Source organism: Caloenas nicobarica, chromosome 18 (assembly GCF_036013445.1).
Source record: "Caloenas nicobarica isolate bCalNic1 chromosome 18, bCalNic1.hap1, whole genome shotgun sequence".
In the NCBI taxonomy this organism is placed as follows: Eukaryota; Metazoa; Chordata; class Aves; order Columbiformes; family Columbidae; genus Caloenas; species Caloenas nicobarica.
This window is the reverse complement of record NC_088262.1, coordinates 5,516,642-5,539,325: the sequence shown is the minus strand read 5'-3', so window position 1 is coordinate 5,539,325 and position 22,684 is coordinate 5,516,642. Positions and strand designations below refer to the sequence as shown.

General features: G+C 54.3%; 1 protein-coding gene across 1 annotated transcript in view; it reads right to left on the bottom strand.

Annotated features, from left to right (window-relative positions):
• The window catches only part of CACNA1G (calcium voltage-gated channel subunit alpha1 G), a 139,757-nt gene extending 117,638 nt beyond the window's left edge, over positions 1-22,119 (bottom strand). Inside the window, exon 1 of the mRNA XM_065648103.1 lies at positions 22,054-22,119. The gene's annotated coding sequence lies outside the window, so the exon portion shown is untranslated. The remainder of the gene's footprint in view (positions 1-22,053) is intronic.
• Between the last annotated feature and the right edge of the window lie 565 nt (positions 22,120-22,684).

The window sequence follows — 22,684 nt, the reverse complement described above, 5'->3', positions numbered from 1 at the left end:
CGGGAATTTCAGCCCTGAGCTGTTTACTTTCTGTATTTCTACAGATTTCACTTGTGGTTCAGAGGAATTCAGGCACAATTAGAGCCACTGCCACTCACCCGCCAGAGCCCAGCATGGCAGCACCGGGACCCGCTGCCTGCATGGCTGGAAAAAACACCTGCCCTAAAACACGGGCAGAGACAGAGGGCTCTGCCTTGCACCCCCTCCTCACACAGAGGTGACAGCCAAGGCTGAGAGCTCCCCAGGAAAGCTTTGGGGGTCACAGGCTCCCACCACCAAGCCAGGAGAGACACGACTCTCACAGCCATCCTGGCAGAGGAAACAACGTCCTCTCGCTCTAGGCCCTTCCTTGCGGTGGGAAGATTTGGCTTAGAAAAGGTGCTGTTGGAAAAAAAAAAAAAAAACAAACCACAAAACATTCCATTCCATCCTCCTCCAGCATAGACCCCCACAGCCCATGGAGCATCAGCTCCAAACACCCCTGCCTGATCAATTGGCTATAAAGGATAAAGCTTTTCCTTCCACACTCCCCAGCCCCAAGCACCTTCGGATGGGACAGGACAGCCTGTGCTTCCTGCAGGACAGAGGAGGCTGCTCTTCTCTATGGAGCTTTCCATGTGTATTTTTAAGGATGACCCCAGCCCGAGGCTTGGGACGCGGCACCCCCTTCTGCTGGATCGCCAGCCAGGCTGCAGCCCCTGTCACCTCCAGATCTGCAACAGGGACTCTTGCCCTGCAATGCAGCCCAAAATACCTTTGGGGCTGGGTCCAGACCCCCTGCACTGTCAAGACTTTGTACCCAAACAGGACCAACTGGAATGGGGTTCTCCAGCCAGCCCCTAAGGCTCATGAGAAAAGTCAATCCCCTAAGCATTAGAAAAAACAGACCCAAACCCAAGCCCTGGAAAAGGCATCGAGCATGGGGAACCTCATGCAGTTTGCACCCCAATATGATGGAGCTGGACCAACCGGTGGGTTTCAGAGCATTTACTCCAGAAAAGAGCAGCTCCAGCCATGCCAGCTTCATCTGCCCCATCCCACAGCACTGGGAATGGGAGAGCAGCAACTGCTACCACAACCGGACAGAGCGAGCCCAACAGCCCATTGGGTACCACCAGGTTCACTCCATCCCCACTGCCCACTCTCCCTCCACTTCCCACAGGATCCTCTCTGCCACAGGAAGAGCAGCGGTGAGAAAAATCAGGGATCGGATGCAGAAAACAGATTCCAAATTAAAAAAAAACAAAAAAACAAAAAAACAAAAACAACAACCTGCAGCTGCTCATGGCAAAGCCCTGGTTCTCAGAGCTGCATCTCACCCCGCCGGGGGTCAGCAAACCCTCGGAGCGAGCTACGTGTCCAAATCAAAGGCAGGAGCAATCAGAGTGATCCAAATAACACACACAACCCGGCTATTTGCAAATAAACAGAGCGAGCCAGAGTTCGCCAGCGGAAACGGCGGGGGAAGGAATGCTCTCCGGTTTAGGAAGGTTGGGATCTGCTGGTGGGCAGTCCAAGGAAGGAATTCAGTGACGTTCATCCAGCTAATAAATTAGCAAGATGAATTATTCACCCGGCTCTCCATCCCTGCGAAGTGCTGAGCACGGCCGGGAACCCAGCGGGACCAGCAGCCCCATGAGGCATTTGCTGCCGATGTGGCCAGGAAGGGCTCAGCGCAGCAAGGACAGGTTTGTGCAGTTGTCACCCAGCAATGGAGGGAGTGGAGGAAGGATGGAGGCTGAGGACTTCATGCTGGGACACATGCTGAGTGCTGGGGGCCACGCACGTGTTCCTGAGCCATCTGCAAACCCAGAGCCCCAGGAGCTGACAGTGAAAAGAGGGATCCCTTGAGATACCCTCCCCAAATATTGCTCCCATATTCTGGTGGGACTGTCCGAGGGATGCAAGACAAACAGAGGGACAAGCCAGCAGAGCCAGGCTTCCCCCACCCCCCAAATCTGCTTTCATGGGACTCCCCTGAGCTGAGCTGTGGGGACCTTGGGGGGCTGCAGCAGCAGGATGGGGGACACAGAGCCACCCAATGCCCACCCCATGGGAGTGGGATCACAGGGCTGGCTCAGCCCCAAAGGGACCACCCCAGGGATGTCCCCTCCTCTCTGCCGCCACCCCCAGGCAGGAGGGAGAACCCTGTGGGGCTCAGCACTACCCCTCCATGCCCCCCAGGACCCACGTGGAAGTAAAGCGGGACCCTCAGGCTCTCAGTTGGGGGGTTTCATCACACATCATCCCCTACCCAGGCAAGAAAGGGGCTCACGGGGCTCATCCTCCCCAGGAGCAGCTCCCAGCACCAGCTGCTCCCCCAGGAAGGAAGAGAAGAGCTGGGACCAGGGAAGAAGAAGGATGTGCGTGGAGGGAACAGCATGAGAAAGCCAACCCGCTGCCAATTGTGTCAAGTTGTGCAATGCTCCAAATGTCACCGTGGGTTTCTCTTTTGTTCCCCCAGCCCTGAGTTGAGAAACGGGGCCGGACCCTCCCTGCTAACAGGATCCGCCCCCCCTGCCCTCTGCTCATTTCATTTCTAGCAAAGCCAAAGCCTGTTGGGTTTCCCCACAGCACCCCAGGCTCCAGCCAGCTGGTGCCAACGGTGCACGTTAGGAAAAGAGGGCTTGGGCCAAAGGGAACATGCCTGGCCGTCAGGGTCACTGCAGAAAGGAGCCGGCACCCTGTGATCCCTCCCTGGCTCCCTCCTCTCTCCAAGAAAAATATTTTGGCTTTTTCCTCTTTCCAGCCAGCAGCATTCAGAGACTCTGCATATTTTCAACAGGCAAGCAGTGGCTCTGGCATCTGCAGCCGGTGACACCAAGCAGCAGCAGCCTCGTCCTGCACACACCCAAGGCAGCGGCAATGCTTATGCTGCATCACCAACCACCAGCATGTGCATAAGGTGCTGCCTTGTTCCCATCCCAAACACCACCACTGACACAGCATTAAAAAGACTCAAAACTTGGGGCAGGTGAGGCAGTGCGCAGCAGCCCCAGCCCTGTTATCTGCACAGCAGCCCTCCTTGGAAGGCAAACCCAAGGGGAACCATGCCAGCTTAATTAGAAGGGAGAGAGGCAAGCGGCTGTAAACCAGAGAGGAGCCTTGTTAGAGGTTACACAACAATTTCTTAATCAACCAAGGCTGCTCCGCAGAACGTGGCCGACGCAGCCACTCTGGGTTTGGCTGGCGCCCGGTCTTGGCCACAGCCACCCGGGCTCAGGTTGCCAGCAGGGTGGGTACAGGCAGCAGTTGCCAACGCCTGTCCGATGGCAAGCAGGGACATAATGCAAAGTGACAGTGTTTACTTTCCACTCTCCGCAAACATGCGTGCGGCGGGTCTCCACAGCCCGCCCGGCGCCGGTCCCCCTCCATCCGCAGAGGATGCTGAGCCGAAAACCTCTCTGGCAGCAGAGCGATGCTGGGGAAGTAGGATGCACAGCACCCTGCTCAGCTGCGGCATCACACCAGAGATTCACCAGCCTCGGTAATTTTAGAAAAATGCCAGTTTGCTAAACCACCCGCCACACCTTCAGCACCAGCCTGCAAGCTCCACGTTCTCCCCAGCTTTGATTTGGGCAGGCGTGGGCCAGCCGGGAGGAGCGAGGAGCGCCTGGCGCTGCCAGCTCGCCCAGCCAGCTGCTCCCCAGGCTGTCCCGGCAGCTGGAGTCGTGGGAACACACCACAAATCGCTAGAAAAGCATGAAAACATAAATCACACTCCCCATCCACAGCTCAGGATGGGGCTGGAGGTGAGGGGAAGCTGCCGTTTGTGCTGTTTCTAAACATGCTGGGTTGGTGCGGGGTTCGCCCAGCGCCTCTGCCAGCTCAAAGAGAAATGACAGCCAAGGACAGGGGCTGAAACATTCAGACCACGGGCACCCCGAGAGCCAGGCTTGACTCACAGGGAGCCAGCTAGAGCAGATTTAAACTGGCACCGGAACCTTGCCATCCCTCCAGCACCAGCAGCCTGCCCGTGCTGTACTGGGGGACGCATCCTGCACCCATCCCGCTACCCTGGTACCCGACAGCCTCGCAGCCTGCAGCATCCTCACCATCACGCTCTGGTCACGGGGCACCGCTGGCGGTGAGGGAGGAGAATGGCCAGCATTCATGGTTTTTTTCTGCTTTTTTAATAAATAAAATAAAATCCACATATTTAACAGTGATGCGGTATTTCAATCCACGCTCGTTAGCGTCAGCTGCGAGCATCTCCGAAAGCGCCGCTCATTCATCCCGTCTGCCCACGCGCCCTTGGCAGCGAGAGCGGGAGGGGTGGCGGAGGGGTCTCCAGGTTCTGTGTCACCCTGCAGGAAGTCAGCACGGGGACACCGGCACCATCCTCCTGTCCCTGCGCTGCTCCGGCTGGGCAAGGTGAGATGCGACGGGAGGGCACCTGCTTCCCTGCTGCGCTGAGCAGCGTAACTCCCTGCAGAGACCTGACAGACTCATTTCTGCCTCCATGGCCCGAGCAGGGCAGGATCAGGCCCCATGGGAGCTGCCAACAGCATTTTCCTCGTCCCCCTCCTCCAGCCCAGCTGCAGCGTGGGGCCGTGGGAGGTGGGAACGAGGTAATGAAAGGTATCAAATGTGGCACCAAACCCAGCCATAAATAATCTCCCGAGCGCAGCCGGGTTTGGCAGCCTTTCCCCCATCAAACCTGGGAGCGTCCTGGATTCCTAACCTGGAAATGGAGCGAGATGGTGGAAATAGCAGTGATTTTCTCCCCTCTTTGGAAAAGATGGGGATGAAAAGCAGCAGCGTCAGGGTGAGCTGCAGCCTTGCCAGCTCCACGGGCAGCACCGGCCACAGTGCAGGGATGGTGTGACCCTCCCTTCCAGGTGCATGAACCATGGCCCCTCCACACCTTTCCTACTCCAGGAAAACTTCATCTCATGATTAAAACACAGGATTGCCAAAAAGATCGCATCTCACGTCACTTTTCCTGTACGCCTGGAGGCAAATCATCTCATCTGCCACATGCATCAGTTCGGCACATGAAATTCATGGAATAATAACAACGAGGATTTTTTTTTTCCTCCTCGCCGTGCTCTCTCACATCTGTGGGGAGCACAGACTCCCCAGGACTGCATCTGCTGCCCGCACCCCACGGCGCCCAGCACGGCTGCACCCATGGGTGCCACATTACACACGCTGCTGCTCGGGCCACCTGTCCTTGGGAGATAGTCCAGGCAAAAAAATCACACAGCCAGCCCTCCCCACCTTCCCCCGGGGTATTTAATGCTAACGCGATAATCTCCTCTCCCCACGCACACACACGTTTTCTTGGAAGAGCAATAAAGGAGAATAAAAATGTAAGTCTGGGAATGCTGGATGTTTGCTAAGCTACCGCCCCGGCAAGGCTTGGGTCGCCAAAAAGTGGAGTGGGGGGACGCCCGCAGCACTGGGACGTCCCGATGGGGACCTGGGGGGACACGCAGCCACCCAGCGCTTCGACCGTGTCAGCACACCCCGGCCAGGAAACTCAGTTAAATCTACTTTGGCATTAATATCGGGTGGTAGAAACATAGTGGGGATGGACTGCGGTTTGAGGGGATAAGCGGCTTTTCACAGGTTCCTGCAAGGCAGAAGGAGCTGCCGGCTGCTGCCATTGACAACAGACCCCCGGTTTCAGCATCCTTCAGGGCGCGAACACCAAAAACTCTGCCAGCGCCAAAATCTCCACCACAGCACAGCTCACCCTGGGCAGGCTCTTGGCAAAGGTAACCAGGCACAGCATGCACACAAATCCTCAGCGGGGATATTAGTTCAGTCACGCAGACCTATTGATTCAGGAGCATTAATTGGTCTTCACTGTTCAAATACCGACCTCAATTACAGCCACTTTTCCTTTTTTTTTTTTTTCCCCTCTTTGCTGGATCCTTACACCCTTGGCTCTGCTAGTTTAAATACCAGAATACCTACACTGGCCTTGGGGAGACTCGGCGTTAACTGTACATTTGTATCTAATTTATAGTCAGGCTATTCGCAGGTTTAATGAGCATGCCTCTAAAGAAAAGGAAAGAAAAAAAAAAAAAAAAAGACAAGACACCTACTGCAGGGCTGTTTGCTGCCAGGCGCGGAGCCGCTCAGTTATTAACGGGGATTTGGAGATGGCACGGCCAGCTCCTGGTTTGAACAGATCCCAGATTCGGATGACGCTCGTCTGGAGCGATGGCACAGCCTTTCCCTGGGAGTTATCCTGTCCATCCAATGCACATCCCAAAGGAGAAGCACAGCTCTGCCCCACCACAGCCCCCCTGCTCTTCAGCCCCCGCCAGCCAGGAATGCAACAGCCCTTGAAGTTGCTCTAATTCTCATTATTTCCTTCCACTGATTTCCTACTCGTGGCATCCCAAGCCAAAGCCCAGGAGAGCAAAGGGCCAGGATTTCAGATTTAATTAAACCTCGCTGAGCTGGCTGCAGCCCTCCTTCGAGGCCAGCGCTGATGCTGTTATCACTGAGCATCCCGCACGTGGCGAAACGAGCCTGCGCCAATGCCAGGGAGGGCAACTCCTGTCTGATGCTGCCACGTGGGTCCTGGCTAAAGTTCATGGCTTGGGGCTAATTCCCATCCCAAAAACATAAGACATTTGCCAGGGTAAGAAGCCAAACGGATGGACATGGAGCTCAAGCCAATGGGGTTATACTGGTGCATCACCTGGACACCAAATCTCTCCTACTTTTTGCCATTTATCATGGATATCTAATTTTTTTTTTCTTCCTCCTAAATTCTAAACCATTAAGTGTCCAACACAAGCAGCAGAGGAGAGGGAAAGCACTCTGGACCGATCACATCGCAAGCTACATTTCATATGCACAAGATGAGATATGCAGTGAGATATCAGGGTGAGGGGAGGGATTTGTCATTGGGACAGAGCTGGGAGGGCAGCTGCCAGTGCCTCAAGAGCCCCAGCATCTCAACAAGCAGGCAAAAACAGGTGCAGAATAGCTTTGGCACAGGTATTTTCCACAGTTTTAATGTCCGTCCTTCACTACACTGATTTCATACCTGACCAGAATGGACCCGCAACCCCAAACCAACCACCAGGAACCACCTCTCCCAGCACCAGCCTTGCTCTCGGCCAGGGTTTATCTTCCCACAGCAGACAAACTACGGGTAAAACTCTGAAAAGCCTCCACAGTTTTGAAGTCCCACCCAACAAGCACTTGAGCAAAGTCAGAGCTTAAGCCCTCCAGAAAGCAAGCAGGACTTGGACACCACTGAATGTGTTACCTGAGCACCAGTCCCAGCCCCCTGCAGACCAAGCACCAGCCAGGAGGAAGGAGGGGAAAAAAAAGGAAAGGAAAAAAAAAAAAAAAAAAGAGAGAAAGAAAAAAAAAGAAAAACTGCTACAAAGTTCCCAATAAAAAAAGCTCAGTTCACGTCCGTTAAAGAAAAAACAAAAAAACCAAAAAAACCTGCAAACCTTCCTAAAGTAATCATATTTATTTGCGTGAGTGTTTACAGAAACCAGAGATACTCCTAAGTGCCTGTGCAATGTGTTTTTAATGGCAGGTCTGCAACAAGGGGGAAGAAGGGCTGAAACGCATTTGCAAGAAATGCTTTAACAGCTCCAAATAAATGAATTCCTAAAATTTTCAGCCTGTTAGCGGACAGACTCAGGAAACGGCTGCATTTGCCAGAGCAACTCGGTGCGAATGCTGCACCCTGCACGTGTGCGCAGCTCGACACCCGCAGCGTTTTACAGGAGCCGGAGCTGCTCGGAGCTCGCAGGCCCCTCGCACCCAACAGCTACAAATCCTAATTAACTCAAAACAGCTGGGGTGAGTTAACGAGGTGCTGAGCCAGCCGTGGCAGGGGTGCACGTCCTGCTGCCTCCCCTTTGCTGGATGCTGCCCACCAAGGAGCGACATTCCCCGCCTCTACACCCCGTTTTGGCAGCTTGGAAAACCCCAGTTCAGGAGGCTGAGGACGAGGTGACCCCAGACACGGTGAGGAAAACCAGCCGACAAATATCCTACTGTGAAAACATTTTGCCTGCAGCGAGGTAGTTTCCAGCTCTCCAGACCTGAGCACCTCTTATTGTTCTCCACATTCAGCGACTAAAAGCCCATTGGGTTATTAATTCAAATCATTATTTTTCTCCCCAAGAACTGCTGCCCTTGTGAAAAAAAAAAAAAATTAAAAAAAATTTTAAAAAAAACAGACTCCGAGCATCTTGCACCTTCCCCATCTTCATCAGCCTGGGAACATCCCACTGGGCTGCACCCCAGGGTCACATTACAGGCTCGATTCCCATGAAGCCCCCAGGGTTCCACAGCCCCCGAGCCCCCCTGTTTTCTCCCCAGGACCCTCTCCCCGCAGCGTCAGGTTCACCTCGGGATAAACCCCACCGCTACCTCCCAGAACGGAGATTTAACACAGCGATGCTAAAAAACTACCCGGCCTGTTTCCATGGGTACGTGAGGCACATGTTGCTATGTGATGTTCGGCCTGTTACCATGGAGACGGCGGGGATGTCACCATGCAGGGCTTATTAGTTGCCATGGCTATTAAAAGGCACTTGTTCTCTGGGGACCTCCAAGGCCCAGGGCCACCAGCTTCCCTCTGTGCCTCTCTCTGGGATGGCATCAGCTCCCTGAGAGCCCGGAGGGGAAATTGGGCCAGGCAGGTCCCCAAGGCCACGGTGATGGGCACCTCTGAGCTAAGATAGAAAGGAATCAGCCCTACATTTTCTTACAGAGACCAGCATCTACCCCTAGGCCATCATGTGTCCCAGCCATGCCCAAACCCAAGCAGAGCATCCCGGGAATGTGGATTTATTGGCGAGGCTACAGTTGACAGCGACACTCTAAGGTGAGCACATGGAAGGGCCTGGTCGCCATTTGAACCCCATTAGGTCTCCCATGAGCACAGGAGGGAGGAGAAATCTTTGGCCTACTTTGGAGTTGACTCTATGACCAAAACCACGCGTTCCCAGGCAGAAACAAAACAGGACTCAGCCCTTACAGACAAGGCAGCGACGCAAAATAAATATAAGAGCATCATCCACACCCCAAGGTCCTGCAGACAGCCCTAGCCTGGACTTCCACACGGGGAACTGAAGCTAAAAAAATAAAATAAAAATTAAAAATCAGATCCTGAGGCTGGGGTTTATCTGGGATTACACACCCCACTTCGCTGCAGGCGACAGCTTTTCATTTACCCCCCGACGTGCTTTGTGTGGCTGCACTGTCCCGGCGATGTGAGCCTGCCCCTGAACAAGGTGCCGAGCTGAACACGGAGCTGCTCAGGCACCCACTAAGGACCAGCACAGCACCTGCCTTGAGTTAATTTGACATCCCCATGCCAAGATTTTCAGCCCTTCCGCCCCTCCTCCTCCTCCTGCCTTCCTCAGCCCACTGCAAACGTCCACGCAGCGCAGCACAACCCCTACCTGCTATTTCCAAAGCCCTTTTCTCCAAGAACATATCCAAACCCATCTCTATCCGATCGCAAACCACTTCCCCAACAAGCTCGTAGTGGGTTTTTATGTGGCCATACACACCCCCATGGAAAATCCTTACACACTTCATTAAATAAAGGTATTATTTTCTCATCACTTTGGTGCATTTTCTAGGAAGGATATAATTTTTCATTTAACTGGACCAAAAAAACCCACAACTGAAAACCTATAGAAAGGTGTATTACCCTCTAGTGGAAAATTAGATTCCTCCCACACAATACTATAGGATGATTTAAAAATAACATATAGGAATAAAACATGTAATTAAATTGCATAGTATCTTTCTAGAAAGACCTACAGTATAGGATTCTAAAAATTACTCCCAAAACCTATTATGTTTCAATCTAGCCCAGCTGGTTTCCTTTCTATTACATGCCGCAAGACTTCTCATGAAAGGTTAGGGTTTTAATTGCGTCTTGAAACGCTGCCGCAATCACGCTCCAAGAACCCCTCCAAACTGCTCCGGACATGACTAATCCAAGTGGGAAACCCCCATCCTGGGGGTGTGATGGATGCAGGGATGGATGCGACCCCGCTCTCTCCCACAGTCAGAAATTACCTTTACTAGCAGAGGAGAGAAGAGCCCAGCTGTGGCAGAGCTCGTCCCAGCCCCTTGGCTTCATAGGCACCAAAAAATTATGTATTTCAATTTAACCGGTCCCAGCTCTCTCTACTCCAAATATTAGGGGGGGCTCGAATAGTCAGCGGTGCCCCAGCATTGTGCACCCATCGTCTTCTCCCTCTCCAAGGAAAAAAAAAAAAAGGGTTTAGGGATAAAAGTTGCCTTTAGCTGTTGCCATAGAGACTCTCCAGCTCAGCACAGAAAACCCAAATCTTGTCAAAATTGGAAGAATTTAAGATTTTAATCAGCAAAAATGCACGGGAGGCCAGGAGCATCAATGCACATCCTTGCTTTAACAGTATCTGCCTTCAGATGCATTTGTCCCTCATTTAATAGCATCCCCACAGCCGGCCGGGAGCGGGGACAGAGAGAGAAGAACGAAAGCAAAGAAAACCCCATCCACTTTCGAGTATTTTCTCTCTCTGCCAAAGCAGCTTCTTGCTGGTCAGACTGATTTCTGGACCAAAAACCCACCGGCCAAGCTGTTTGTGTTCCCATTTCCTTCATCCGTTGCCAGAAAAAATAAAATAAAATCCAACAATACAAGCTAGGCAAAATATTTCCCGGAACCACCACTATTTCTCCCATAAACTTCATATCACAGCCGGTGCAGCCAGCAGCAAGGGGAGACAAAATAAAAAGAAAATCCCAGTTTCTAGCACCACAAGATGTTTTTTCTGACTGTCTTGAAATTGCCCGTTTCTCCCACATCCTCCACATTTACTCCTGACCTGACTTCCACTAAGACCACAGATCAAACGCAGTGGGATAAACTCACAGCTCTGGCATTTTGGCTGCTTGGCAGAGCCCCGGCTCCGGCCGTGGCCCCCAGCTGAGACAAACACCACCGGGAGCAGGCTGCGGTGTGCCAAGGTGGCCAGAGGATCCTATTTTATCACCGTTTAAGACTTGTGGGGAGTTTGGGAGGGGATGGCATCCACCAGTGGCTTGGGGACGGGACAGTGGCTTCACCAGGCAGTGGGATGTTGGGGAGAACCAAAGCCGCGGCGTTGGGGAAAAGCTGCCGGTGCCAAGAGGTGTTGTGTTTCATGCCTGAGGATACAGAGTTTGAGGAATACCAAAATGAGGGACTTCAAAAAGGAGCGGTGTTGGCTCGGGGAATATTGTATGAGCTCAGCCTCTGCAGAGCAATGGAAAAAAAAAAAAAATCACGTGCCGACCCCGGAAGGACAAGCGAGAGGATTCTGTGTGCGGGGGTTGAGCTGAGACACGTGCCACCAGCATCCACCCAAAGGGCACAGACTGGAGCTGGGCGGGGTGTGGGCACCCCAGCAGCACCCTGCAAGAGGGGGTGCTCCCTCACACACCCCAGCACCCTGAGCTGCTCTACAGCCCCCAAACCAGGAAAAAACCCAGACCCAGGGGCTCAGGCAGGTGTTCGCCAAGCCCCCCAGCATGCTGCTGCAGAGACAAGCTGCTGGGGGCTGGCAGCCCCAGGTGTCCCTCCAAACCCACCACAACCGAGTTGCCATCTGCTCAGCTTCCCAGCCAGCCCCTCACCTTCACCTGCTGCTGCACACCCAGACACCCACCAGGATGAAGGCTTATTTCTTTTCCACTAACCCCCATCCCTCTCAGTGCTGGGAAACACATCCACGTCACCACCAGCTACTCTAGAAACTGAGAATCAGAGTCAGGACCTGGCTGGCAAGCATGGAACTGGAGGGAGATGGCGCAGATGGGGACATACAGACTGAGAGAGCCAGTCCGGCATCTTCGGAAACAAGATGACTTTGGTCTGAAGGACACTGGGAGAGGAGTTCTGTGACTCCTTTCTGTGCCTTTGCTTTTCTTCCACTGCAAAAGCAGGTCTCACCACCCTGCTGCCACATCCTGGGCTCTGCTTAGCCCATGGTAGGTACGTGTGTACTTACATACACACAGCGTGCAACCCGACAACTGCCCTGGGGTCCCCCAGATGCTCTTGGGGCCACTGCCAGGCTCACAAGTAAAGCAGCCAGGTACCCATGGGTGCAGCCAAGCACCTACATGGCCTTGAGATACAGGGTTGAGGCAGAGGGTACCATCTCCTGTCCCCAGTTAAAGTCTACGGACCACTCCAAATAGGAGTCACCAAATGCTCCCAAACGCCCCACACTGCCCGGCCCCCCAGCCCTCCCCTGTGTCACCCCATCCCCCTTGAGCAGCTCCCTCGCCTGCTTTCTCTCTTGCTGTGCCTGTGTGTGGGTGTATTTGGAAACGAGATCTTTCCAGCTGAACTGCAAAATGAAATGCAGAGATCACAACTCCTCGAATAGCTTCATCGCGCGCGCACACACACACACCCCCCCCAACCTCCATCCTGCCCTCGATGCAAAACCCAGGCAATAGTTTAAAAAAAAAAATAAATAAATAAAAGAAAAAAAGAAAAAAGGGAGAGAGGTGGGTAAAAATCAAGGTATTCAGCAGATGAAAGGGGGGGATTTGGGGGAGGGGAGGAGGAGGCGGCACAGCAAAGCACTTCCATCCTTTTGTCCCCCAATTCACCACCAGATTTGCAGCTTAACTACCACTTGCTCAACCCTCTGCGCTCCTGGAGCCAACACAGCCCAGTTTCATGGGGCTACAAGAAAAGAGAAAACAAAACCCAGCTGTGAGATCTGAACATCCGCTGCTGGAGGAGCCAGAGCCCATTTACTGAGACGAAGGAAGAAGCGCCTCCACCCTCGCTGCCCTTGGGCTCCTCTGCTGTTTTCCAGCCTCGTAAAAGACAGGATTCCCCCGTGCTGCTGCCATGAGCAGCTTCTGAAGAAGAAGGGGCTTGGATTTGCCACAGCTCGCCTTGAGTCAGCATCACCTCTGTTCACTGAGACTGGAGAATCCACAAGGCACCGAGAGCTGAAGGGGAAGATTTCACCCGCTGATACTTGGCCCCCTTGGCTGGGGCTATTGAGGAGTGGGTGCGCTGAGGCTCCTCCAGCTTATCTCACCAAGGCATCCCCAACCCCTAAACAACTGCCTCAGGGGGACAAAATCCTGGGCAAAGAGGGAAAAAAACCACAAGGCTCCAGTTGTGATCCATCCCAACATGGGAGCTTCACCCGCGTCTCTCCCTCAAGTCAAACCAAGCTCTGTACCGGCCAGAGGATTGCAAACAATAAAGCGATTTATGCAAGGCAGAGGCCTTCAAGATTTATGCCGTACACCCGCAGTAAAGCACAAACGCATTCCCCTCCACACATGGCTGGTCTTTTGTCAGAGGAATTTGGATTTTTGACCCCAGAAGTCGGGATGAGTCTCTGAAGGAGCATCAGAGACAGACCTGCGCTGTGACCCCAAGCAGATTATGGTCTCAGGGGTATATCCCGAGACATATTTATGGTCCTCCAAAGCAAGATAAGTCAATAACCACATACAGTAGCAGTTACAAGTCAGATATTAATTTAATTCCTCTCCTCCCTGTCTGCCCAAATAAGCATTAATTCAATGGAGCATCAGGACCCTGTTATTTATCATTCTCACTGGGGTTTCTGTTTTCTCCCGTTAAGGCAGAATTGCTACAGTCAGGTTATCTGGGCACCATGGCTCCCAAATTAAAGATACTCTGCATCCAACACAGGCACCACCAGCCTGTACCCAGGTTTCATGCTACTAGCAGCTAACGCTGACACAGAGGAGGACGGTTAAAGTGCCATCAAATGCACTCGAAAGCCTTATTCAACCACAGCAGAAGGAACGTTTTATTCCTCCAGACCCCGGGGCTGAGCAGGAGCTGAGACATTTGCTCTGTCCCGCAGGACCGGCCAGCCCGGCACCGGGGCTGAACCCCCACCGCAAGGCAGCACTCCCCACCACCCCCTGCAGCCAGATTCCTCCCAAGTCTAGTCTCAACCCAGAGCTAAAAATGAACCTTTATTCATGATTAACATCTATATTTGCATAGCGTGGCTGGCAGCTTAACACCAAATAAATGTTTTGGCAGAGAGAGTCGCAGGCATGGGGGGGAACCCTGCCCTCCAGAAGAGAGCTTCAGCCTTGCCATAGGTTAATGAGCGCTTTCTAATTGAATCAACAAATCATTAACAAGTCCCGTCCACCATCTGGGTAGGCGAGGGCTCAGTCTTGGGCTGCTCTGGCCATCAGTATCTCGGGAGCGCACAGCAGAGACAGTCGATAGCGCCGTAGGAGGAGTGAGCGCTAAACCTGACCTGATTAAGTTATGAATCACAGGAAATCCCAAAGGCATAAACTCCCCCCAGGCGGCTGGGCTGCCGAGCTGGGTGAATCCCCTCGCCCAGCTCCATCGCTGGCTGCGGGTTTGCCATCAGCCCCGGGGTTAGGGAGCATCTCTGGGCTGGTTCAGTGGATGCACCAGGGGAAACCTCTTGGAAAAGACCTAAATTGGAGATAAATATAAGGATGCTTTGCATCGGGAACCCTGTAAGTGTGGGGCTAGCCTCTGGATTACAGTAAATAAATCCCCTTTTCTTTATAAGCTTGTCTGTGCCAAGCTCCCAGCTCTCGCCCATCACCTGCTTTAGGATTGTGTTCCTGTTTTCAGCCTCCTCCTGCCCTCACTCTGGGGTTTCACATCCCAGTGAACGGAGAGGCAAAGCAGGGAGGACACAGAGAGACAAAAAAAAAAAAAACAAAACAAACAAACCAAACAAAAAAAAAAAGCCAGCAAAATAACAAACAAAAGAAGCACCAGACAGCCAGTCCCACCTAGAAAAACACGTTAAAAATCCCGACCAAAACCACGTTTCAGGTGCTGGAGCCAAACCAATAGACAATTTCCATCCACTTGCAACTAACCGGTGAACTTCTAAAGGTCGAGTCACGGGTACGTCCTGGTTTCACACATGCCTGTGCCGCCCCGGCGTGGGGCTCAGCCCAGGACCTGCCCGGCCGTGCCCGCCTCGGGCGCGCAATGCTGCCCCTGGCGCCCCCATAGCCCGTTTCCCGTAAGGCAGGAGCCAGTGCCATGGCAGCCATCGCCGAGACCGAGCCTGGAAGTTTCTCTCAGCAAATATTCAGACTTAAAAATGTGCTTTTTCCATCTGCTCGAAGCCTCTTTGCCGGGGCTTTGGTAGAAAGCAGATGTGAGCGCATCCTGAAGCACGATCAGTTGTTACTCACTCTGTTGTATAAAACCATGAGAATTTCCTTTTTTTTTTTTTCTTTCTTTCTTTCTTTCATTTCTTAGCACCAGGCCAGATTCCTGGATGAGAGGCCAAGGCTGGTGAAAACTGAAGCCAAACAAACCCAGGTTGGGGGAAACCTCCATGTGCATCACCGACCAAAGGGAATATTTCACATCTAGGTCGCTCAGTGGAGCCAAGGCGCTGGGGAAGGGAAAAACCACGATCTGGCCTCATAACAAGCCCAGAAACACTTAGGCCTCCTAATTAACTAGGAAATTCAACCTCCTCCAAACCACAGCGAAGCTTCAAAGCCCTCCCAACCTGACTCCGGATGCTCCGTCCTCCGTTCCCCGCAGATGGCCCCGCTCCCCCAGACCCTCCTCCCCATCCACAGCGGCCAGCAAAGCCACTGGGGGCAAAGGCTCCCCGGGGCTCGTCTTCCAAAGGAAAATGATTTCACGATCCAAATGAAAAAGCTATCAGGGAGGTTCATTTTGGCCAAAGGTTTTGCTCCCTTCCAGCAAAACAGTAGGAAAAGAAAAAGGAGAAATGAGAGACACCCAGGCAGGGAACGTGGGGCAATCAGAAACTTGGCCTTTTCTGCACGGAAAAAAAAGTGAAACACAGTTTAAAGCAAAAAATGGGTAAAAAGCATTTTTCAGCACAATGCCAAAATATCTGCAGGGGGCGAAGGGGGAGAAGAAAGCAGAAAGTTTTCTATGCATCATAAAATCCCGGGCATTTCCAGACCGGCTCCAACACCCAGCGCTACTGAATGGGGGAAGAGAACAGAAAAGCTGATCAAGTTGAGAACAGCGAGTCTGCACAGATCAACCAGGAGACACATTGGCTCCATGGATGAGCTGGGGTGGTCCTGCCCAATCCCAAATTACCGCCCGTCTGCCTGAGCCCCCCCAGTCCTGGGGCACAGAGAGGCTGCGATTCCCCCCTGGCCACCCCGCCTCAGTTCCCAACCCCAAATGAAAGGCAGGTCTCTGGAGACGACCCCATCTGGGAGCCCTTGTCCCGGATTTCCTACACGGAGCCCAGGCAGAGCTGTCCCTGAGCAGAGCGGGGTCCCCAGCAGGACGGGGCCAACCCTCTCGTCGGGGCTCCCCGCGCCGGGATGACATAACCATGAACCGCGTGAGGCCGAGCCTTTTGTCTGCGCGCCGGGAGAGTGGGAGGGAAAGCAAGAAAGGAAGAAAGAAAACTTCTGGAAGTCATTATGATTCCTCTGCTCCAGTCTCCTTTTTGGCAGACAGTTTCCCTCTCCCCTTCCCTCCAACCCCCAGCCCCGCGCCGCCAGCCCGCTTCAAAATGCCAGCCTATGATTTTTAAATGAGAAAAAGCTGCGCTGTACTCCAGCGCTTGGATAAACTCCTACAAAAACTTCCAGATGTGACACAACAGCTTGGAAAAGGGAATTCGCAGAAGAATCTCCTTAAAAAACACACACGCACAAGCAGGGAGCAAAGGAAGCGCCCGGCTGCCGGCACAGCCGGGCTGGGGATGGGTCCGGAGAGCCCTGGTGGGATGCGCTGCATCACCCGGATTGGGATGGGCAGGCTCCCAGCTCTGCCGGGGAGGGATGCTGGCTGCTCTGGGAGGTGAATACCGCCTGCTCCTCCTGCTGAGCTCGCTCCTGAAGGGTTTGTGAACAGCAGGGAAGAGGTTTTGCAGCTATTTGTTCCCTCGGAGAAGGGAAATAACCCCCCCCACCCTCATGCTGCCCTTTCTAAAGGTGACAGATGGCTCCTGCTTCTCTCCAAGATCCTTGCCCAGGAGCTGGTGTGAGCGCAGGGATGCACCAGCACCTGCCCTGGGGAGCAGCAGGGTGCTCAGTCCTGGTTGGGGGGGCTGAGGGGCTGCAGGAGCCCACCCAGCCTGGCTAGGCACGTTTCTCATTTCCCTCCACGAGCCAGGGAAGGGGCACGGAGCAGGCGAAGGCTTGGCCGCAGCGGCAGCATTTCCGTCTGACTGGGGAGGGGTGGGAGACACCAGCCAGCGAACAAGGTGATGGGAGAGAAACGAGTTCAGGTGCCCTGGGACAGATCAGACACAGAAGAAGCAAACAGATTCCAACTCCTTCGTGGGGTTTTTAAAATCAAAACAAGATCCCTTTCAGGTCCAACCTCTCAAACAGAAGCTTTTTGCTCTGTTAAACCCGAAACTGAGGTTGGAATAAATGTACCGAAGTTTAAAGGACACTATGAGTGCTCTCCCCTCAAAACACATCCTATTGATTAAAAAAAATATATATTTTTTTTTTTTTAATTTAAACTCTGTGCTACAGCTCAGCCCTTCAAAGAGCAGCACACGCAAGCCCAGCTCTCCCCGTGAGCTGGCACAGCTGAGGACCCCAAGCACCCACTGAGGTGACAGGGGTGCTGGTCACCCAGTGCCCACCCCATGGGAGGGAGCATCCCAGGAGGCACCGCCGGGCTTGGGGAGTGCAAACCACAGCACAGCTCAGTGGGTTCAGTTCTCCTCCCCATCACGTAGGAGACTCCTTGCTCCAGTGCAGTTGGACACAGACATGTCCCTCCAGGATAGAGGGATCCAGCTGGGCGATGTGGAGTGGTGCCAGGACACAGACCCATGGGGCTCAGGGCAAGCTCGGCGAGTGAGGGCAGATTGGGGGACTGTTGCTGCCTTCCACAACTTGCCGAGCTCCAGCACAGCAGCTCCAGCCGTCCCGTGAGTGAGCCCAGCACAGACCTCAGCTCTGCCTTGGCGTGAAGCCCCGAGGGCTCCGGTCCCGCTCCTGGAGGCCGCTGGCCATCTGCAGCTCTGCCGACTTCAGCGAGAACTGGGGGCACTCAGCAGCTCCCCAGGACAGAGCCTTTGATTATCCACCTCTCGCTAATGGGAACGAGCAGAGCCGTGCGAAGCGGCGGCTGGAAGAGCCCTCTGGTATTGCAGAGCAAAGGCAGACAGCAGGGCTGGTTGCCGTGACCGGATCGAGATGTGTTTCTTTCCTAAAGTCAATTTTGAAAGCCACATTCCAGGGACCATGCATGGGAACGCCAGGCAACACAGAAGCGCTCCTCCCAGTGCCACCCAAACCTCCCTCCCACCAGCAAGGGCATTTACAGGGCTGCCCTTCACCCGCCAAACCAGGAAGAAAAAAAATAGAATTTCAACTAATTTGGGGGCACCTCCCCAAAACGGCCTCTTTCAGCAGCTTTTTGCAGCTCTCCAGGCAGCAGTGCTCTGCAGGCAGACACTGTGCGGGGGAAGAGGCAGATTTCAGTACTACAATAGAGATCACAGGCCCTTTCAGTTACACTGTTATTTTCCTATTCAGAGCTCTTAACGCCAAGCAGTAGCATCCTCCCCACTTTCTCCATCCCCGCTCTTCAATCACTCCGCAAGTCTCAACAAATAGCCTCATTTCTTGTCTCTGATCAGAGGAGCAGCCTAGCACAGACCCTGCTACAGCCTTTCATCCTCCCAGCCTTCCTGGTGCTTTTATAAGTCAAGTCACCAGCTTGCCTCCTCTTTTCTCCCCATGGAGATGCCTGCTTCTCCTCTCACCACCTTGCCAGCATGCACACCAGGATCCCTGCCTGTCACCGTCTTCCCAGCCCCAAGCCCGTGGGTCCAATGCCATCACCATTGAACACATCCCAACCGTGTCCCTGCTCCTGCCCTTTTGAGGCAAGTTGACCTTACGTGGGGCATAGCCCTTCATCCCGCAGCCACAAATCAGTGGCTGTGGCAAATCAGGCTCTCTGGGTCCCCATGGCATGGCACACCTGGCCCCGGCCAGGTTTTCACTCAAAAACCACAATGGAGAGGAAGGGGTGGACAGCTTTGCAAGAGTGATATACTTTTAGGGTTAAAACCTCAAGATTTCAGGCTCTGGAGTATTTCAGGAGACTTCATGACCTCTTTCTAGCCCCAAGGGAGAAGAGGAGCAGGAGAGCAGCACAGATCCTCCCATCTCCAGACAGCAAGAGAAAAACCGCCCTGGCCCAGGCAGAGGATGTTCTGAAACACAGTAGAAAAGCCCGACAAACCACACTTTAGATCCTTGCTGGACACTCAGCACATCAACCGTCACACTCCCCCTAACCCCACATCCCAGCCTTGGCTACCACGCTCACACAAGCTGCCCAGACAGGGATGGAGAACAGCATCCCAGGAGCTCCAGCTGCACCCCAGGGACACAAATTGCCCTTCCCAGGGTAGCTGATGGAGCTGAGGGTGCAGGAGCAGCTACAGCACCTCCTCCCAACACCCCGTTGGCAGCGAAGTTTATCAGCCAGGATAGAGCACCGCAAACCCACCTTGGCAAACTGTGCATCTCCACAGGCACAGCTCAAACGAGAGCCTTCCCACCCAATTTCTGCACAGGCAGTCAGCATAACCCACAAAAAGGTAAAAGCCACCCAAGAGAGTGACAGAATCCAGAATCCAGCAAAAGCCTCAAACCCTCCAGGGCAGGATTCACCAGCCACGTGAGGCCAAGCGCTGTCACTCCTCTCCAGGGCAGCTGGTGGCAACAACCGCTTTCCAGCAACGTGACTATACAGTTTTAGCACCGGGGCACGATTCCTAGAAGATTACAGCCTGAGAAGAGCCACTTTACTGAGCTACCACACTAAAGGCAAAAAATAAAAGTAATAAATATAAACAAGCACTGGACTCAGTGCTGATATTCGGACTGCAGACCAAAGGGACGAGCAAGATGCTGCTCTGCTGAATGGCCCAACGAGCGATGGGACACAGCCTGAGTGCCCAAGCTGGCCACTGCCTTCCTCTCATCTGTAAGCTGATCTGCTTTTTTCATGTTGGTTTTAAATAAACTCCCCCAATTCTGGGTCAGTGACCCTGAAAACAAACAGCCACATGCAGACACACGACTCGGAGACCCGCAGCATCGTCCCCCATGGTCCCAGGGCTGCCGGCAAGTGCCTTTCTCTGTTGGTAAGGAGTGAAAAATTAGCAAGAAGGAAAATCCCAGCTTGCAGGGCTGCACGTAATGCTCATCCCCCACTCACAGCGGTGCTTGCAGGTGCCCACAATATCACTAATTTTCCAAGGACAAAAGTTAATCTGCTTGTATTTGCAGCCACAGAGGAGGAGATGCATTTCAAGCCATTATTGGGGTGGGGGGTTTTACTGAAGACAACTAAAAACATGCAGGTGTTAACATCTGCTTCAAAACAACATCATTAGGAAGAAGAAAAAAATATATTTGAAAATATTTTTAAATCAGCAATCATAAATAATATTAGTCATAGGAGGCAATAAGAGCACAGTGACTTGCAGCCTATCATTAATATTTCTTCCCAAAACAGAAGGCTTCACAAAGTTTCAAGATTTCCTAAGATACTTAAATAAATGCAGCTTTGAACTGCTTAGCTGGTGTGAGAGAGGGTTGGGGAAAACTGCTGGGAGTATTCATGACTGGGAAGAGAAATTTTGTTTCTCCCCTCCTGAGGGACATTTTAGGAAAGCCTGTTTATCAGATAAATTATTGCTGAAGCTCACGTAAAACAATATTCACAATGCTAGCAGACCCTCGCCACTCTTCCCTGGCACATTGACCTCAGCCAAGATGTAATTCCTAACAGTTCCCACACACCAGGAGTAGGAGAGGACTCGCACAGGATATTCTGGCCCTCTGTACCATGTAACATGTCCTCCCCGCTACCGCACAGCCTCTCGCATTCCAGATGTGGGTTTGCTGCCCATACGTCCTCGCTTGCCTTTCGCGCAAGCAGAGCAGTGTGGAGCTGGGAACTTCCTGGGCAGCGGTTGCCTCTCCCGCACCAGCCCCTGCTGGAAGACACATCGCTCTGCTTTATTTCATTTTGGGTTTTTGTTCCTGCAAATAATAAATGGAACTGGAGTTCGGGGATGGTAAAACACTTGTGATGCTCCAAACCGTGTGCTGCTTGCAACTCGAACTCCAAGGGAGGCTTTAAAGGCGCCAAGACCATGGCAAGATATAATTTTTCTATTGTCTTTTCTATTTCTTTCCCCCCACACACACACTTCTTTTGAAAGCTTAAACTTGACTAAAACAGCTCGGACAGAGCCCGTGCCGGAGCAGACAGAGAGTCCGGAAAGAGAGCAGATGCCTTTGTGGGGTCACAGCTCACCCCAGGACCTGGTGACCAGCAGCCCTTGTCCGATGCATACCCCAGGACTGCGACCCCCACCTCGCCCCGACCCCTCCAAGCAAGGAGCATCCCCCAGGGGACTGCAGAGAGCCCGGCCTCATAGGCTCTGAATTATTTAGGTACTCTGGAGCCGGGCAGCAAACCAACCCTCCCAGCCCCACCACCTCTCCCCAGATTGCACTCCCCTTAAAACCCTCGGGGAAGGGACCAAAGAGCCTAAAACTGACGAGAAACGGGGCCAGGGAGGAAGAACCGTCGTGCAAGGTGGGGGGAGACTGGGGTTACGATCCCTCGGTGCGCCGGGGGAGCCGGGACACCGGAGGCCGATCCCCGGGGGAGGAAGGGTCGCCCGGGGCTGCCGCCGCAACTCCCCGTGGAGCGGCGCGACGGAGCCCGCGGGAGCCGGGACATCGCGGCGGGGCGGCCGGAGGAGGGGAGCCCCAAACGCCTCCCAGCCTCTGCATCCCGCCAGGGAGCACCGAACCCCCTGCAACAGCCCGCAAAACTTCCCGGCCGGACACCGGGGAGGGGGCGAGCACCCCCTGGGTTCCCTCCCCTTACCCCGGGGACGGAGGATGATGAGTCCCCCAAATCCCGGTTCCTTCCCCATCATCCGGCGGGCTCCAGCCGGGAGATGCTCCCCGCCCTGCCCGCCGCTCCGAGGATGGGGGGGGGGCCCCGCAGGGCTTACCTCGCCGCCGAGCACCTGCAAAGGATACGGGTTACAGACCAGCCGGAGGCACCAGCTCCGCGGCCGGCTCTCCTGGCTCAGGTAGAAGAAGACAACGGGGGCCAGCGCCGGGTAGGGAAGCGCCTCCGCCTCCGAGTCGCCGCTGCCCGCCTCCCTGTCCCCCGGCCCCGGGCGGCCCCCGGCCCCGGACAGGTCATTAAGGCGGATGAAAGTCTTGGCTCTGCCCGGCTCCGGCTCTTCCTCGGCCGCTCGCGGTCCATCCTCGTCCATCCTCCGGCCGGCGGCCCCGGGGGAAGCCGGGGCGACGCGGGGAGAGCCGGTGGGGCGCCTAGAGGGGCGCGGCCATGGCGGGGCCGGGGGGCTGGGGGCTGCGGCGGGGCGGCTTCAGCGCCGGGGTGGCATGGCCGGGCCAGCCGCTGCCTCGCCCCCGACCGGGGCCGGGGCCAGGCCGCCCCCCTCGCCCTGCCCTGCCGTCTGCGGGCTCCGTAGCTCCTCCTCGCCGTGCCTCCGGGGGCCCGAGCCGGGCAAGCCGCAGGCAGGGAGGCGGCGGGGCGGCCCCCGCTGCCGGTGCTGGCCTCCACCCGTGGGGCGGGCCGCCTTAGGGGCTCTGCCTGCCCCCTCCGCGCCCCAACATCTGCCCGGGGCGGGGGAGTGCTGCC